The sequence below is a fragment of the Lissotriton helveticus genome, chromosome 12, assembly GCF_964261635.1.
Source record: "Lissotriton helveticus chromosome 12, aLisHel1.1, whole genome shotgun sequence".
NCBI classification, from domain to species: domain Eukaryota; kingdom Metazoa; phylum Chordata; class Amphibia; order Caudata; family Salamandridae; genus Lissotriton; species Lissotriton helveticus.
In genome coordinates this window covers 221524005-221543792 of record NC_136073.1, presented here as the reverse complement: position 1 = coordinate 221543792, position 19788 = coordinate 221524005, and positions in this window count along the sequence as shown.

The window sequence follows — 19788 nt, the reverse complement described above, 5'->3', positions numbered from 1 at the left end:
ACTGTAAATACTAGGACTTTCTGTGAAACCTTGAGGAGCTCGTGTGAATTTATAGCTTCTTCCATTTAAACAGAAACCGAAAAGGAACTGGCTGTCTGGATGAATGGGGACACTGAAGAATGCGTTCTTGAGGTCGATAACTGTGAAGAACGTAGCTTCAGAATCAATGGCTGTCAAGAGGGATGAAATATCTGGGACTACTGGGTACTGGGGTATGATACATTTATTAAGTTCTCGAAGGTCAATCACTAATCGATATACTGGAGGTGCATTTGGATCAGTACGTTTCAGGACAGGAATGATAGGAGAATTACATACATTGGAGTCAGTTTCTACAACCACTCCTTGAACAATAAGCTTGTCAATAATTTTGGATAAGGCTGCTACAGCCTCAGGTGGCAATTTGTACTGTCTGATTCGTGGCAAAACTACACCTTGCTTCAGAGTCACACGATGGGGTGTGATATGCATACAACCTACATCAGTTGGACCTTGCGCCCATAAATGCTGTGGTACATTCAATAATCTTGGATAAAAATCACGTAATATATATCAACAACGAGAGAGGTAGGGAAGGTCAGAGACACTCTCTTACACCCCAGTTAAGTATCAAACAACAAAAGAAGAGAGGTCCGGTCACGCACAAAGCTACCAGATATTTGAGCAAAGAGATAAGTGGGTAATTTTAATCACAGTCACTCTATTTGAGTAGGAAAGCCCTCACACACCGACCTGGTCAGTGTCATGCTTCATCATCGGGCCCCACCGAAGAGACCGAGTGTCTCTTCGGTGTGCTGCGACGTCAGAAATACTGCGGAGCTGGTCGTGTGGGGAGGACGTGTTGTGGAAATTGCAAAATTAAAAGTGACTAAGGGTATCGAAAAAACTTTTAATGAGTGATCCCTAAGACACGTGTAAGTGGTATATGTGTCTGAATTTAAGGGCCAAGGTTTTTAGGATTTTGATTAAATTCAGCTAAATACCACAAGTTTTAAAATTAATCAGTCAACATGTTTCTGCCTTATTTGTGGTATATATTCACCATGGCATTCTTCAGGACTATACCCCGGCGGTATGGACACTCTAATAGTCCACCCTGACCTGGGGACGTGTAAGTGAAAAAAGAAAAGTGAAAAAAGTGCTTAAAAATTAGAAGAGCAAATTGCTCATTCCAAAAAAAAAACAAAATTCAGGGGTGTATCAGCACCTGTAAGGGAAAATAACACAGACAAACAGATATGGACATACATACGATTAGTATATGCCAGCGTAGACTTATCATAGTGCTCCTAAGATGGTGGCAAACCTTTGTGTGCACACACAATAACTGATATCTTATGCACCATCCAAGTAGCCCTTAGGGATATTGTACATGCCATAAGGTGGAGTGCTAAAGGTGGTTAAAAACTACTATAGTAGTGATGGGGATAAAAACACGGTGTGAATTTCTCCATGAAGAGGGATCAATTTGACCAAATGGTCGGTGTCCCCTTAGGATGGTAAGTATGGAGAAAATCTCACTTTTAAAACAGGGCGCTACTAGCACCATGGGTCTCGGGAGGAGGATTGGAGCGCGCTTGGCACATCCTAGGAAGAAAGAGGAGTTACATGTCAACAGAACCCAAACCACACACAGGTACTTAGCTTATGGTCATCGTAAAAGACGTTCCGCTGGTGATCCAGACTCACGCCCTCTGCGCTCACAACCCGCTTGTCAACCTGCAAGATTCCTCTAAACCGGACCCCGACGATGGAGAGCGGGGCCGGTAAATGAGTTTAAGAGCGCTTTGTTTCCGTTTGCGCGCTCGATTCCGGGTTGGGCGTGTCTCGCTCAGATCGAGGCTTGGAGCGCACACGCCCACTCGGGCGCAGCGCGCCTAGGATCAGGACGAGGTGTGGAATAGAGGACCTATCCCTGCGCAATGGCTAAAGGAGGTTTAGGCACGCTGGTGGTTGTCAGGGCAACCGAGGGTGCTCGTCGTTTTTTAGGGAAAGTTTTTAGGAATCGGATTTTTAAATGGGCGAAATACCTCACTCTAGGGATATATACACTGCTTACATTCAGTTGGTAAGTAATGTCAGAGCAGAAACGAGAGTTCCATCACTCTAGAGATCTAAGCACTGCTCACATTAAGGGTGTAAATAGATAGTGTCAGAGCAGGAGTGCACACACTGTCAGATCAATATAGTTTAATTTGGACATACATGGGACAGTCCTTGGACGTTAAAAAATTGCGCATAGTGTAGAAACCACCTGGTATTTGGTATTTAGGTGATATGTTTTATTCAGATCGCTTATGTGTCACGTTATCAGCTCTTGTTTCAGACGCGTGAAGTTATAGGGTTCATGATAGGACTGAGTTCCAGGGGATATCGTCGTTAAGGCCATTGATATTTGTCCCCAAGCGGTGTACCCAGCGCTGTTGTTTTTCGAACAGTCTATTTTGTACGGTTCTTGAGCCATCCAGAACTTCAATAACAGTCCACCTCATGTCATTGGTGGTATGATTTTTGTCTAGGAAATGGCGACTCAATTTCGTTGGTTTTTTCTTGCACCTTATGTTACTCCGGTGCTCACAGATCCGTTGTTTCACTTTTCTGGTGGTCATACCCACGTACCGGAGGTGGCAAGGACACGTGATCAAATAGATCACATTGATTGAGTTGCAATTGGTATGTTCCCGTTGGGTCCACACTTTCCCTTCTTCCAGTGTCAGAGTTTTTGTAGCTTGTGTCAAGTGACAGACACTACAGTCCGAGCAGGGATAGTGCCCGGTGATTTTAGGGAGACCCCATGATGTTGTCACTGATGGTGTCGTGTTTTGTGGTTTCTCTTTTGGGCGGGTATGGACCAGCGCATCTCTTAGACTGCGCCCCTTTTTAAATGAAAAAAGGGGTTTATTCCAGTCCTTTTTAAAGGTATTCACAATATTCCAATGTTTGTTTATGCTCTTTTTCATGATGTTTGAGAGACTGCTGTAAGTGGTGACACAGGTGAGTGGGATCTGTTCTGGATTGTTTGTCCTTTCTTCAAGGAGGGACTCCCTTGGCTGATTTCTCGCCCTTTTGAATCCTTTATTCAAGGTGGAAGTTGGATAGCCTCTATTTTTTAGTTTTTCCGTTAGATTGGCTGATTGGTCTTTGAAATCTGTGGTCAAGCTACAGTTCCTTCGTAGCCTGAGGTATTGCCCGTAAGGAAGATTTTCCTTCAACGGACGCGGGTGGAAGCTGTTAAATTCCAGCAGATTGTTCTTTGCGGTCGGTTTGTTGTGGGTTTTCGTGGCCAGTGTCGTTCCACTGATTGAGATGACTACATCTAAGAACACAATTTCTCTTCTGCTTATGGTATTGGTGAATCTTAGATTGGGGTCCAGGGTGTTGATCCATGAAAGGAAATCTTCCAAGTCATTTTCGCTACCATTCCAAATGATCAGAATGTCGTCAATGTAGCGTTTCCACAGAAGCATTGACGAAAAGAAGGTGGCATTTGGTGGGAGGATATGTTTGGCCTCAAAATCTGCCACATACAGCCCCGCCACGCTCGGCGCGAAGGTGCTGCCCATGGATGTCCCAGAGCATTGTAGATACAGTTGGTCTTTGAATGAAAAAAAGTTCTCTTTCAGTGCTATGGTCGCACAATCGATAATGAACTTTTTCGGTGTCTGGAATTCCCAATTAGTCGAATCAAGTACCTTTTTGAGGACCTCGATTGTGTCATTCTGTGGAATGCTTGTATAGAGGCTTTCCACATCTAATGTTACAAGGGTGATAGAGTTTTCAGGGAATGTGATCTCTGTCAGCAGACGTAACAGGCTTTTTGTGTCCTTCAGATAGGTAGGTGTAGACTGTACTAGCGGTTTCAGAAAGTGATCACAGAATTGTGATAGCGGCTCTAGAAGCGACCCAATTCCGGAGACGATTGGGCGTCCTGGTGGGGGTAGTTTGTTCTTATGCATTTTCGGTAAAGTATAGAAGTAGGGTGTAATGCTACTCGTATTTTTCAAAAATGCCGCTTCGTTCTTTGATATATGGTTTTGATCCTCTGCTTGTTTTACCAGAGAGCTGATCCTTTTTGTGAGGTCAGGGGTTGGGTCCAATGTCAGTGGAGTGTAATTTCTAACATCACTGAGTAGGTTTTTACAAGTGATCTCATAGTCAGTTGTATCTTGGATAATGATCCCTCCGCCTTTGTCCGCAGGCTTTATGGTTATGGAGGTGTCGTTTTTTAGTTGTTGTAATGCCTCGAATTCGGCAGTGCTGAAATTCCCGAATGTTCTCGGGTTTTGGCAATCTTCTAGGTCTTTAAATACAGCTTGCTCAAAAGCAGTTATGGCCGCTGGTATTGTGTGTGAAGGTGGGATGAAAGTGGAGCTTGGTCTTAAGCCCGTGTCACCTTTTCTGACTGATTCCATTGGGTCTGTTTTTCCATCGAAAAACGCTTTTAGTTTCAGTTTACGAAAAAACCCTGCCAGTTCACAATGCAATTTGAACTTATCTGGTTTGGCTGTAGGGACAAAACCTAGCCCCTTTTCCAAAACTTGGATCTCCACCGGCGTTAGTATTCTGGTGGATAGGTTGGTCACTAGACTCAAACTCCGCTCGGGCCCGGCTGCTGGTTGCTCCGGGTGTGGTTCGCTACTGAGTCGTCTTCCTGCCAGGTTACTCTGGTGTTCCCTCTCCTCTTGCCTCGGCCTCTCCGGCCGCTCTCTAAAAAAGGCTGTCGATACTGCTGTTGGAAATTCGCCGGGGGCATGAAGCCCGGGTTCCAGCCCATAAAAGGAAAGGGTGGCTGTTGGAAAGCATAAGGGTTTGTGCCCATCCCCATTTGTGGGGGATACCACTGTTGGTGGTTGCCTTGATTTCCATGTCCGCTTCTGTTTGTTCTGTTGCCACGGTTCCCTCTTCTTTTCGTTTGTTTGTTAGAGTTGTTACTAGAACCACTGCTATTAGATGAGTCATCATCTGAGTAGTCTGAGTTGTTGGCATTGCGTGCTGGTGGAGTGAATGAAGCTGCAGAGTAGGGATATATTTTCTCGAACTCAAACTTTTTCTGGTCTTTTTGAAGTTTTGTCACCTTTGATTGCATTAGGTTGTCTTTGTATTCGTTCAACTCCTTGTTGAGTTCATCTAGTCGTCTTTTGTAGCCGGTGATAGTGGCTTTAAAATGAGACTCTGTTTCTCTAATTTCCACCATAAGGGATTCCGAGAGTCTCAATGCTGTCTTAATTATTAAGACCATCCAATCGCGTGTGCAGTGCCAGGCGATTGAGGCCCAGTCCTTCCGGAATGCCGCATCGTTCAGAAAGATGCGTGGGGCATTTGCCACCAAAAGGCCTTTCGGGGCTGTGTTTGTCGTTAGATAGCCCTTCAGTATTGTGCCATGAAGGACAGTACGTATGTGCTCTTTCTTTTTCTCTGACAGATTGTCCCATTCAGCAGTGTTGGCAATCGCTTGTGATATGTGTGGGTCTGCAAAGATTGCTGCATCTGACATCAACTCCTCGATTTCCGCCTCAGAGTATGTTAGACCCAGGTTCGCCATAGTGAGATGTTGGTCTTAAAAGAACAAGCAATTATAAAAGTTATTATTGACTTGCTCGAAATAAAAACGGGCTCTCACAGCTGTGCGCTGCTATGATATATATCAACAACGAGAGAGGTAGGGAAGGTCAGAGACACTCTCTTACACCCCAGTTAAGTATCAAACAACAAAAGAAGAGAGGTCCGGTCACGCACAAAGCTACCAGATATTTGAGCAAAGAGATAAGTGGGTAATTTTAATCACAGTCACTCTATTTGAGTAGGAAAGCCCTCACACACCGACCTGGTCAGTGTCATGCTTCATCATCGGGCCCCACCGAAGAGACCGAGTGTCTCTTCGGTGTGCTGCGACGTCAGAAATACTGCGGAGCTGGTCGTGTGGGGAGGACGTGTTGTGGAAATTGCAAAATTAAAAGTGACTAAGGGTATCGAAAAAACTTTTAATGAGTGATCCCTAAGACACGTGTAAGTGGTATATGTGTCTGAATTTAAGGGCCAAGGTTTTTAGGATTTTGATTAAATTCAGCTAAATACCACAAGTTTTAAAATTAATCAGTCAACATGTTTCTGCCTTATTTGTGGTATATATTCACCATGGCATTCTTCAGGACTATACCCCGGCGGTATGGACACTCTAATAGTCCACCCTGACCTGGGGACGTGTAAGTGAAAAAAGAAAAGTGAAAAAAGTGCTTAAAAATTAGAAGAGCAAATTGCTCATTCCAAAAAAAACCCAAAATTCAGGGGTGTATCAGCACCTGTAAGGGAAAATAACACAGACAAACAGATATGGACATACATACGATTAGTATATGCCAGCGTAGACTTATCATAGTGCTCCTAAGAAAGGACAAACAATCCAGAACAGATCCCACTCACCTGTGTCACCACTTACAGCAGTCTCTCAAACATCATGAAAAAGAGCATAAACAAACATTGGAATATTGTGAATACCTTTAAAAAGGACTGGAATAAACCCCTTTTTTCATTTAAAAAGGGGCGCAGTCTAAGAGATGCGCTGGTCCATACCCGCCCAAAAGAGAAACCACAAAACACGACACCATCAGTGACAACATCATGGGGTCTCCCTAAAATCACCGGGCACTATCCCTGCTCGGACTGTAGTGTCTGTCACTTGACACAAGCTACAAAAACTCTGACACTGGAAGAAGGGAAAGTGTGGACCCAACGGGAACATACCAATTGCAACTCAATCAATGTGATCTATTTGATCACGTGTCCTTGCCACCTCCGGTACGTGGGTATGACCACCAGAAAAGTGAAACAACGGATCTGTGAGCACCGGAGTAACATAAGGTGCAAGAAAATAACAACGAAATTGAGTCGCCATTTCCTAGACAAAAATCATACCACCAATGACATGAGGTGGACTGTTATTGAAGTTCTGGATGGCTCAAGAAACGTACAAAATAGACTGTTCGAAAAAGAACAGCGCTGGGTACACCGCTTGGGGACAAATATCAATGGCCTTAACGACGATATCCCCTGGAACTCAGTCCTATCATGAACCCTATAACTTCACGCGTCTGAAACAAGAGCTGATAACGTGACACATAAGCGATCTGAATAAAACATATCACCTAAATACCAAATACCAGGTGGTTTCTACACTATGCGCAATTTTTTAACGTCCAAGGACTGTCCCATGTATGTCCAAATTAAACTATATTGATCTGACAGTGTGTGCACTCCTGCTCTGACACTATCTATTTACACCCTTAATGTGAGCAGTGCTTAGATCTCTAGAGTGATGGAACTCTCGTTTCTGCTCTGACATTACTTACCAACTGAATGTAAGCAGTGTATATATCCCTAGAGTGAGGTATTTCGCCCATTTAAAAATCCGATTCCTAAAAACTTTCCCTAAAAAACGACGAGCACCCTCGGTTGCCCTGACAACCACCAGCGTGCCTAAACCTCCTTTAGCCATTGCGCAGGGATAGGTCCTCTATTCCACACCTCGTCCTGATCCTAGGCGCGCTGCGCCCGAGTGGGCGTGTGCGCTCCAAGCCTCGATCTGAGCGAGACACGCCCAACCCGGAATCGAGCGCGCAAACGGAAACAAAGCGCTCTTAAACTCATTTACCGGCCCCGCTCTCCATCGTCGGGGTCCGGTTTAGAGGAATCTTGCAGGTTGACAAGCGGGTTGTGAGCACAGAGGGCGTGAGTCTGGATCACCAGCGGAACGTCTTTTACGATGACCATAAGCTAAGTACCTGTGTGTGGTTTGGGTTCTGTTGACATGTAACTCCTCTTTCTTCCTAGGATGTGCCAAGCGCGCTCCAATCCTCCTCCCGAGACCCATGGTGCTAGTAGCGCCCTGTTTTAAAAGTGAGATTTTCTCCATACTTACCATCCTAAGGGGACACCGACCATTTGGTCAAATTGATCCCTCTTCATGGAGAAATTCACACCGTGTTTTTATCCCCATCACTACTATAGTAGTTTTTAACCACCTTTAGCACTCCACCTCTTAGCATGTACAATATCCCTAAGGGCTACTTGGATGGTGCATAAGATATCAGTTATTGTGTGTGCACACAAAGGTTTGCCACCATCTTAGGAGCACTATGATAAGTCTACGCTGGCATATACTAATCGTATGTATGTCCATATCTGTTTGTCTGTGTTATTTTCCCTTACAGGTGCTGATACACCCCTGAATTTTGGTTTTTTTTTGGAATGAGCAATTTGCTCTTCTAATTTGTAAGCACTTTTTTCACTTTTCTTTTTTCACTTACACGTCCCCAGGTCAGGGTGGACTATTAGAGTGTCCATACCGCCGGGGTATAGTCCTGAAGAATGCCATGGTGAATATATACAACAAATAAGGCAGAAACATGTTGACTGATTAATTTTAAAACTTGTGGTATTTAGCTGAATTTAATCAAAATCCTAAAAACCTTGGCCCTTAAATTCAGACACATATACCACTTACACGTGTCTTAGGGATCACTCATTAAAAGTTTTTTCGATACCCTTAGTCACTTTTAATTTTGCAATTTCCACAACACGTCCTCCCCACACGACCAGCTCCGCAGTATTTCTGACGTCGCAGCACACCGAAGAGACACTCGGTCTCTTCGGTGGGGCCCGATGATGAAGCATGACACTGACCAGGTCGGTGTGTGAGGGCTTTCCTACTCAAATAGAGTGACTGTGATTAAAATTACCCACTTATCTCTTTGCTCAAATATCTGGTAGCTTTGTGCGTGACCGGACCTCTCTAAAAATCACGTAATACATAATGACCTTTGAAGTCTCTCAAAAACAGGCGGACCCCCTCTGGGGAACAACAAATTACTGCTCCTAATTCTTTCAATGTCTTAATGCCTAACAAATTTTCTGGACAAGATTTCGTGAGTAACAAATCAGTAGTTCGGGACAATGGACCGACTTCTAGAGTAACTGGTTTCGATATTTCATTAACAATAGGCTTTCCTGAAAATCCAAGGGAAACATTTCTAGAGCCTGAGAGCGGAGCCCCTGGAACCTCGTCATGACTGATGGTAGTCCTACTTGCCCCTGTATCAATCAGAAACTTTCTGTCTTTCCCTAATACTTGACTGTGTACATAGGGACCCTCTTGATCTACAGGTATCTCGATGAGAGGCAAGCCTACCTCCCTCTCTAGGCTGTTTCATGAATACGGCTGATAATCTGGATACTCTGTCTGGGCATACTGGTACATCTGCTGTGTAACATGCTGTGTTGCAGCGATAGGCTGCGGTGCTGTAACTGTTTGTTGTGCATTCTGTGGTGGCTGGGAAGTCTGTGAAACTTGTTCTTGTCTAGGCGGACGTGGTCTTTCTTTAGTTTTACCAGTAGCTATGTTGTGTTTCAGAACTGCACACTCGTTTATAAAATGACCTGGCTGTTTACAGTAATTGCAGGTCCCTTTAACGGGAGCTGCAGGATGACTGGCTTGATTCGGACCCCTCTTCTGACTGTCTTGTGGAACAGACTGTGCAACTAATACTTTCATTTTCGTGTCTTTCATACGTCTTCTTTCGTGTTCCTGCTCTTCCCTGATTCTGTTCTGGTGATACTGGAGCATTTGTAACATCTGTGACGGAGTATTAGCTTGCCAGGTACTTTCGACTTTCAATACTCGATTTTTAACTTGTGGACTTGAATTCTCGACTAGTTTGGTAACAAAAAGATGAGGGTACGATTCACTACTTGTTTTCAGGCCACTATTAATAATAAAACATTTTTCAAATCTAGAATAAAAATCACTAGTGTCTTCGTCTTGTTTCTGTTTACAAGCTGAGATGGCATCCCAATCTTCCTTTTTCGTGGCTAGTAATCTTGGCAAAACTTGTATCAATAACTCGGGCAATTCTTTAGCTTTCGCCCCAAGACCGGTACCTGGTACTCGTGTATTATCTTCAGCTTCTAAAGCTGTCCAATCGATCTTTTTCTCTCCCACCTCCCATTCTTTTTCCTTGAGTTTTTCATATATGCCCGCAGGCAACAGGACCTTTAACATTTTAATGATATCAGGATACGTGTATTCTCCCATACGGAGCATGTCTTTTAATTCACGGTGGAACCCTGCTGGATCTTTATCGTGACAGGGAATTAGTTTCTTCATCTCTAAGAGTTCCATTTTTGTGATGGGGGTGTAAACAAATACTCGTTCTAGATCACCACCCGCTGTCCTAACTGGGTGTACCTCTCGTAACGGATTCTGTCTATCTATGTAAAATGATTTACTTTCTGGGGGTGAGACGTGAACAAAATGCGGATTCAGAAACGTTCGGTATTTGTGGCGCTGTTCTAGAATGACGCTAATTAAATCGGTACCTAGACCTTTCCATCTGTACTGGAGTAACTCGTTCAATACATCATGTAGAGGACCTGGATCAGAATGCTGTTCCTCATACAGTGTAATGAGGTGCTGGATCATATACATACCCACCAGTCGCTGCTCGGCTGGGGGCAGTTTCAGAAACATTTGTGCCACTATTTCGTCTGGAAAAGTGGTAGAATCAGTAGTCCACCGGACTGCTGATCGGGCTAGTTCTTGTTCATGCATTGTACTAAGCTCACTATAGCCTATTCGTGATTTCAGAATGTAATCGGTAGCTTGGAATACTTGCTCAAGAGAACCCTGTTCTGGTGCTGGAGGAGGAAAAACTTTCTTGTGATCTAGGCATGAATGTCGGTCGGAAAGTCTAATTCTACCTACATACGCTATTCTGGAGGGATTCTCGTCGTCTACCTCTTCGGTAGGAGAGTCGTCTTCTTTCTCGGTTACTCGTGTTGCTTCTCGTTTCTCGTGTAACTTTATTATTTCCCTACGAATTTTCTTGTACATACTCTCTATACAGTTCTGTGTCTTGTGTCTTCCCTCGGCTATATGGTCACTCCACTTGGTCAGGACTTTCATTTCTTCTTGATCTTTTCCTGGATAATCTTGTTCTCTTATTAAACAGTTACTTAAAAACTTTAAAAGCATAAGCTGGGTCTCGACTTTTCTGTAAGCCATGGCTTCGCGAATACTTTCTGGATTTACTCCTGTACGGATAAAACGATATATTCTGTCTAGATGTTCTCTCATATCGGGCTGGGTGTCCAAATAGTCGGTCACCCGTCTTAAACGTAATGAATATATGACCATAGTACCATCACCTGGAACTGGATCATAACGACATTCGGTAAGTGCTCGCTTGATATCTGTGAATGTTTGAATTTTTGGCGTACGCTGTAACGCTAGTTCATGTAGTTCATGTAGTGTCATACGTCTGTGTTGAGGCGGGGTACCAGGAGGACTTCCCCCCGCAGCTCCTAAACCGGAATCGTCGGTGTGTACTGTACGTGCTGGTAGAGTGACTGATGTAGCTGGTACATGTACTGTAGGCTGGGCCGGGGGTGCCGTAACAGATGCTGTAACGGGTGCGGTAACGTGAACTGTACCCGCGGCCCCGGTGGCTGGAGGAACAGGAATTACATTATTTACGGGAACAGGCGGACCAGGATTTGCATATTCTGGGACTGTGTCGTCCAAATAGGACGAGAGAAAAATATCAGCTGTGGTCGGTTTGTGACGTAGCTTAATCGGGACCAATGGTGGCGGAAAATTACATGGTGCTTCCGGGGTTGCTTTTGGCAAGCCCTCGGCAAGAAGAGGATACATACCCTTAATAAGGGCATTTCTCTGTCTGTCTGACTGTTCTGCTTTAACTCGTTCACCTACTTCGATCAATTCCCTTTCTTGGGCTCTTTCTGAGGATTCCCTACTTAATTCTGTTTTTCTGATCTCTTTTTCTGTTCTTTTATGAGATTCTTTGCGCCATAACTCGATGGCATCTTTCTGAGACTGTCTGGCTTTCTTTTTCCATAATGCTTCTTCTACTCGCATGATGCACTCGGCATCCCATGTACCTGATACGGGCCATCTATATTTCTCTTCTAATTCCTTGGTATAGTCCACCCATAAGTCTAGATATAATATGGCACCTAGGCCATGCTTATGATACATAAAATGACCTGGACTGTCCCTAGGCGGGACAGGAACTGCTTCCTCGAGCAACCCTTTTCGGGTTTTTAACTGACGTAACTTAGAGAATAGAGGCATTCTGTACTCGAATCTGAACACAATACAATACACGATAAACACAATAATGACTTAGAAAAACAAATCACTCATACCACGACATTGAAGACACATTAAATAACATTTAGAATAACAGTTCGGACAGAAATATTACCTGGTATACTGAAAACAGAGACTTGAATTTCTCGAGAACGGAACTTACTAGAATTACTAGATGCACTGCTAAAACAGTACGAAACATACCGGTCCCATAAAGAGACACGTCAGGACCCGTGTCCACCTAGGTGAACACTTCGGACTGGATCTGCGTAGCCAAACCCACGGACCAGAGACAAATTAATTGACCCTGTCTAGATACTACCCCAGCAACGGTACTCACCGGGCAGCAAGAACGGAAGGCCTCGGACTGGACTGGACTGCTACGACGTCGGACTACGAACTTCGGACTTCAGTTACAGGTGGGCCTCCGGATACCTCGGACCTTGTACTCTCGGCTTGGGCTCTGGTCGGGACTCGCCGCGTTCCTCACCGCCTCGTCTGGATGCTGGACCGCAACCTCCGTTTCCTCCGTGGGCCTGAGGGATACTTGAAGCAGAAATATCTGCCGATGCGCAGTAGAGTTCCGTCACGGCTGCAGAGGGTCAGGGGGCCTGCGTGGCTTCGCCGGCGCGTGGGGAAAGGGCAAGTCCCTGTTCGGGCGCCATTATGTGGTAAATAAATAATTAATTACCGGTACTATTTTTGAATACAGTGAATAAAACAGATAGCTCAATAAATAAGAGACAGGATTCGAGGTATCTTGAGTCTGACAGGCTTTAATCAGGCATAAGGGAAGGGACAGGAACTGGATAGCCTGCACGGGAATAGAATGAAGGCAGCTGCCGGGGAAATGGGAATCGGGATAAGGGTAACTTTCAGTAACAGTACACAGTATATATACTAAAACAATTACATTACATTCAATACAGTAGGCGTAGCAGTAGGCGTAACTCGTAGCAGTCGCGAAAGATAAGAGTAAAATGGGTGTAACAAGAAGGCGTGTACAGGGCGTATACATAGACATGTGATATAAACGTCACAGAAGTGTCATAAACGGGGCGGAAACATGGAGGGGGCTACCTGAGCAGCTGGGACCTTTAACCTGGTGGTGCGCGCAAACGGGCAATGACGTGTTACCAGGAGGAACTGGGGGCTATGACTTCTGCGCTAGAAGAGGAGACTAAAAGTCTGCGGTGTCAGAACGACATGTACCTATATCATATCTGGTATCTGGTGTTTGGAGTACATGTTGATAGAATCCAAAAGTTATCAGGGCAAAGGCTACTTGACACTAAGACTGGTGCATGCAGTATTCTACATGTATTGCGTGTGCGAGGAATATTCTATGAATATTAATACAGTATTTCTCTTACATGGAGACAGAAAGGCTAGACCATGGCTGAAACTATTGATGCGATTCAGTAGCTTAGGAATGCAGAGAAGGAGGGCTGGACTGATAACTAGAAGCATAACATACTCTTGGCAGACTGAGAGGCAGAACCAGGCCGAGCCGGGCACTGCGAGGCAGGAAATAAGTGAAAGGTCAGGGATGCAGGTGGGGGCTGTATCGCTCCTCGGAGTGGGTTCAGGAGACTGGAGCTGAATCTGATGTCCGGGCCCTTTTGAGGCCTAGAAACGGGGACAATTCAATGAATTAACGTGCACACTGTAAAATGTGGCAACATAGGCCTAATACTCGTTGCTTTCACGAGAACTGGAAACTGGCATACTAGAGTTGGACACAACTATAATTGCGTCTTTAATCGATCATAGGGAATACATGCATATCGATCATGCACATATAACATAATATGGGGAACACGTAGGCACATATAACATGGCAAAATTTACTTTTCCACAAGGTGACACCTGGACAGGTCACAGCTTTTGTCCCCCTAGCCAAGCTGGCATCAAACACAGTGGGAGGAAGACTACTCCAAGAACCGGTTTTGAGTGATCATGGAGGAGGAGACTGCTCATTACCTAGGCCACACCACTGAGTGGACACATAGGTTCTGCACAAGAAAAGAAGGGTTTCCCCGTTTTGAAGTTTGAGAGTGAGGGTCATGGTGGGATTGTTTGCAGGAGGTCAAACAAGAACGGTTGAAAAATGGCTAGGGTTGCCCCTAGTAACTTTTAACCCTTTCGTTAAGGCGTACCCGGGAGTCACCTCCACCTACAAGTTTCTTAAATGCTTTATACATTGCCTTTGATTTCAGCTTGACTGCTTTGTACCACTTTCCAGGGAATTGGCACAAGCTTATTTTATTTAATTTGTGTGACATCTAGCAGGTGGTAGCCTTATCTTTTCAGGTGGACACCTGTCTATCCCAAGTAATAATCCACTTGCTTACATGTCTGATTAGCAAAATGCAAACAATATCAGAATGTATTTTTTTAGGCAAAGTTTATCAAAATGGTTTTAAGCCTCCCTTATCTCATAAAATGGAGGGACAGATAGGACTGGGTTCTTTTCCAACATTAGTGGTACTGAGTAACACTATCTCCGATAAGTGTATTATTTGGGACACTACAAATGAGCTCATGTGTAGTCAGTAAAACTAAGATGAGAGTGGGAGACTTTCCCTATCTTCCCATATTGAAAAACAATCTTGTCATGATTTGCAAAGAACAGATTTTCTAGGAACAATGACAAAAAGATACATATTTTACCAAAATATTTGATGTACAATGATGGCATCAGGCCATGTTCCCAGATACAAGTGCACTTTGACCTGAAAGAGATTGATTGATAACCAGTTTCAAAAAGAAGTTATTACAAGCAACTTCAAATACGGTCACTCTATTCTCTTAATGATTGACTAACCATTTGAATTCTGAAATATGTAAGTAATTTCCAGTGATTAATTCAACACAGAATAAGTTGAATACCCATTCAAAACAATGGCAAATTCAGCTCTAAATTGGAAAGAATGATACCAATCAACCTTTCGAGACATTGGGGCTTGTTTAGAGCTTAGGGGGCAGGGAGAAATGCCGCTCAATGGTGTTCCTCCTTGTCTGCCAAACATGCCGCTTTCTTATTCTGTTTATAGTGAGGGAAATTGCTGGCTATCCGCTGATTGGATGTGCTGTCAATAACCCTTGACCCAGCAGTCCCTCGTCCACAGGACCGCTAGGTCACAGTGACGGTCGTCCCACACTTGTTAGAGGGCGACTAACGGCAGCCATTTTCCCTTCCCATATCCGCCATGCTATGTATGGTAGACACAGGCAGGGAAAATGATTAATAGACCCAACACACAGGCAGTGGTGGAAGTGGGGGGAGAATCTATGGACACAACGTGCCTACTTTATTTTATTTTATAAAAACAGTTCACCTACTTTTTGTAAAAAAGACAACTGTCCCGGGATGGTTAATTCTGATTTTTTAAATGCTTCAGCTGAAGGTAAGGCAGGAAGTCTCATATGCTGTGAAACCTAAGCCTAGACAGCTAAACATACCTTTTTGCCAGGGTGCCTGGTGCCTGAAAGAAATGTGAATGTGCGAAATTGGTCGATCTGCAGATGTAAAGGGTCCTTTGAAGCTGGTATAAGCTTTAATTGATGATATCACTTGAAGCCTCCTGATGAAAGATAGTGATTCCTTTTGAGAGGTATCGTAAGGGAGCTACCAGCTAAGCTGAAAGTGTGTGCTTTTAAAAGACAGTTGTAAAAAATGCTTCCTGATGACACATTTATTCTTTTTGAGAGGTACTGCAAGAGAGCTATCAAATAAGCTGTGAAGTGTGTGCTTTTAAGACAGGTATAAAAAGAATTGTACTACGTACTGTCTTTGTATTACTAAAATCTATATTTTGAAAGCACTTTTTTATCTTAAACTTTTTTGCACGCTTTGTAGCAGCCTATCTTATAATGTATGTAATGCAAGTTTAAAATAATGGCCTGTATGTTCATAGTGCTTTCTGTCACAGACTGGGATCTTGCAGCACTAAATATACACAAGTCAATATTCTCCAGCACACCAACCAGGATTCAATTCTGTGGCTCATAGGTGCAATGTATTAACTAATAGAGGTGTCATAACATACAATAGTGTATTTCCCACTGAATAACAAAACTTGCATTTGATTTCAGCATACCAGATGAAAAAAACGTATGAGAGCAACCATGGTCAACAAAATATAGACTTCCAGGTTCATTGCCCTCTCCATCAAGAAGTTACCTCTTTACCGGGGGACCTTGCTACAAAAATCCACAGAAAGTTACGCAGGATGGATACTCAATAGGGCCAAGCCTCAAACCACCCTAAGCAATGATTCAACAACTATAATTACACCCCAATACTAAAGTGGTCACTCTTCATCAACAAACTACTTGACACCAGCTCATTAAAAACTCGCTCAAGCACCAATCTTGCTAAAGTGCATTTACATGATTTAAACAGATTACCAGGACTGCCTCTTGTCTCATTAGAAGGAGAAAACGAAACAGCTCCAAGACTGGCTAAGAGGCACCCAGAGACCCCTGAACTGTGGGTAAATCTTAAAGACATAATCAAAATATACTGGAAAACTGTCTGAGAGGAGAAATTTGAAATAAAGCAAAAGCCCCGTTTCTTTGAAAAATGAAGAAATCGACACATTTCTGAAGACTGGTTAAAAATCTGAATAGGGCCCCAATGGCTGTCTTGAGCTCTAATTTGATAGAAGCAAACTGGGTCAACTTCTTAACCAAACATTTTACTCAGCCCGAGAGGGCCCAGTACTCTCTAGCCAAGAGAAGGGAAGTAGAACCACTGCTTTGCCATCTACCAACCCAGTCACTCCTCTGCTACATTTCTCAGTAGAACAGATATGTATCTTAATAAATAAGAGCAGACAAGATGGAGCACCTGGCCCAAATGGAATCCCATAAGCACAATACAAGACTAACCCTGCTTTCTGGGCATCCAAGCTGTCGATAGTCTTCAACAGTGCTCTTCAGCTTGAGAATATACAGGATTCATGGAAAGGATGCATCATCACCCCATATTTAAAGGGGGCGATCACCACTGCCAGCAAAACTACTGTCTTATTACACTATTAGACTCAGAGGCTAAGCAATTCGCAGGACTTTGTCTAACAGAATTACAGCTCTGGGCGGAAGAAAAACAGATTGCCCCCCTTTTCCAGCGTAAAGCTTACCATTCACATAAAATCAATATCACTAGGCCAGTTTCCTAACACATCCAAACAGTATAATAATCGTATTCTTTACCCTACATTGTCATGACTTAGGTCCTCCAACTGATGTTTTTGTAGAGCTGAAAGGGACTAGAATACTCGGAAGATGCAAACTATCATCCCATGAGGACCTGGAACAGCTAATTGTTAAAATGACCATATTCTTCTCAAATCTGATAAATCACCTTCCTTAGCCACACATAGATTCCTTGAAATAATAGTTATGACCAAAAGAATGAGACAGAAACAATAAAGATAATTCAGGAAAAACATTTATCTATTGCCTCAGATTGCATAGACAGATCAGGAACACATTTTAAGATCAGATTTATTGACAATTTGTTAATGCAAGTAATCACGTAGTTTAGCACAGATCATTTCAGCAGCACGATTCAGCCTATAAAGAGCATAGCAAAAAATACAGATCAAGTTATTAATCATACAAACCAAAGCAAGGCAGTTCGCTTCAGGTCTTTCTTCAGATGATCTGTTCAAGTTCAAGCTACAGAACTGCATGCCATAGCAGGAGTCAAGTAACCTCTCAGCTGAAAGGTTATTTTCCGCACCCCACTACCTGCCAGCAAAGTACAGGATTTGGGGTTGTAGTTTGAAATAAAGTTTGGTTCACTAGAGTCTGTTTCACTAAGAGCGAGTGGAATAAAGGACTTGCAGGTAGATTCATCAAGCCTTTTTGGGAGCGCAAACGGTGCGAATCGCAAAAATCAGCCGTTTGGAATTCATCAATAGTTCATGAACTCGCAATTTGAAAAATCGCAAATAATTGCGATTTCTCAAATTGTGATTGCATTTAAGGAATCTCAATTAGAGATTCCTTAAATGCTATTCATGAACCTTTTAAAAATTGCGAATTCGCTATTTTTTGCCGCTATTTACCGCGAAGTCTGACTTCGTGGTAAATAGCGAAAACTTAGAAAAATGCACTTCAGTGCATTTTTCTAAGTTGTATGTTACACACACACATGTCCTTTGGACATGTGTGTGCGCAACATCAGTCTACATTGACATTTCAGGGGTGCTACAGGGTGTCCTTTGGACACCCCTGGCACCCTTGAAATCACATCCTTATTTGCGATTAGCAAATTGCTAATCGCAAATAAGGAATACCTCCCCATTCATTGCTAGGGGCCTTTAGGCCCATAGGACCGAATGGGGAGTTATTCCTTATTTGCGATTAGCAATTTGCTAATCGCAAATAAGGAAGCTGTAGGAATTGCAATTTTTTTTGCGATTTCTACATGAATCCCGTTTTGCGAGTCTTTAATAGCGATTCCTTAATAATCGCTATTAAGGACTCGCAAAACGGGACATTGATGAATCTGGCCGATAGAGCGAATAATAGGAATCAAGAGTCATTATGACAGCATGTCAGGCAGGAAAGATTAACGGCATCTGTGTCCTCCCAGATAGGGCAATTATACCCCAAATGTTCCGGGTTTACGCCCCTTAACGTATCATTTCCATCAGTCCATGGAGGTTTCATTGGCCACTCATGGTTGGCTGTCATGGGGTGATCAGTAAATCATACAATTCCAGATGAATTAAATAATCATTTTTGCAAGTCTCATTAATATTCATTATGTTCCATTTAGTTAGCATTTCGTCACTTCCACAGAAGTTGAGGTACTTGCATTTGTCCACAGTCAGTCAGTTCACAGGTGCCTTTCCCTGGGTTTGCAACAATATTTGTTACAGTTCTATTGCATACGCTTCTAGTGAGAAGTGAGTCCACTGTTAGGCAGAACAGAAGTGAAACTTTACAAAAGTTCTCATAGGGCTTAGGTGACTGCCCCACATGATTTTACATTAGCGAAAAGGGAAAAAGAAAGCTCTGAGGCTCACATGGAAAAATAGCTGAATCATTGTTGTGTTAATATTATTGTAAATCATACATTTTGCAATTGCATTTACATTTCTTTATTAACTCAATTATGATTATCTTCATGAAATACATGTCAGTAATAAGCACTACTAAAAAAAGTATTTCCTCATTATTTTTAACACGTTATCATGTAAGCATCATTTTTCAATGTGACACTTTCAGTGCATGTATTATTTTCATTTGCATTACAAAAAGACCATATTTCCATTCTAAGTCAGTTCTCTTTGCCAAAACCATTTTCTATAATTCTCAAGTACCACTATGCATATATGCGTTCATTTTAATGCACTTTTGAATATAGTTATTCATAAAAGCTCTCCATAATATTTTTATTTTCATCTCTCTTACAACACGTAATGCATCAGCATGCAATTTTTGTTTTTCTCATATCATAATTGTCTAAAACTCTGCATGCTTTTGCGATGCAGTATGTGAACTCATGTTTTCGAATGAAAATGTTAACATGACTCATCAAGTATAAAAGTTTCGTAATAGATTTTTCATGGTAGGAATTGGCAAAGATCGATGCCAAGTAACAT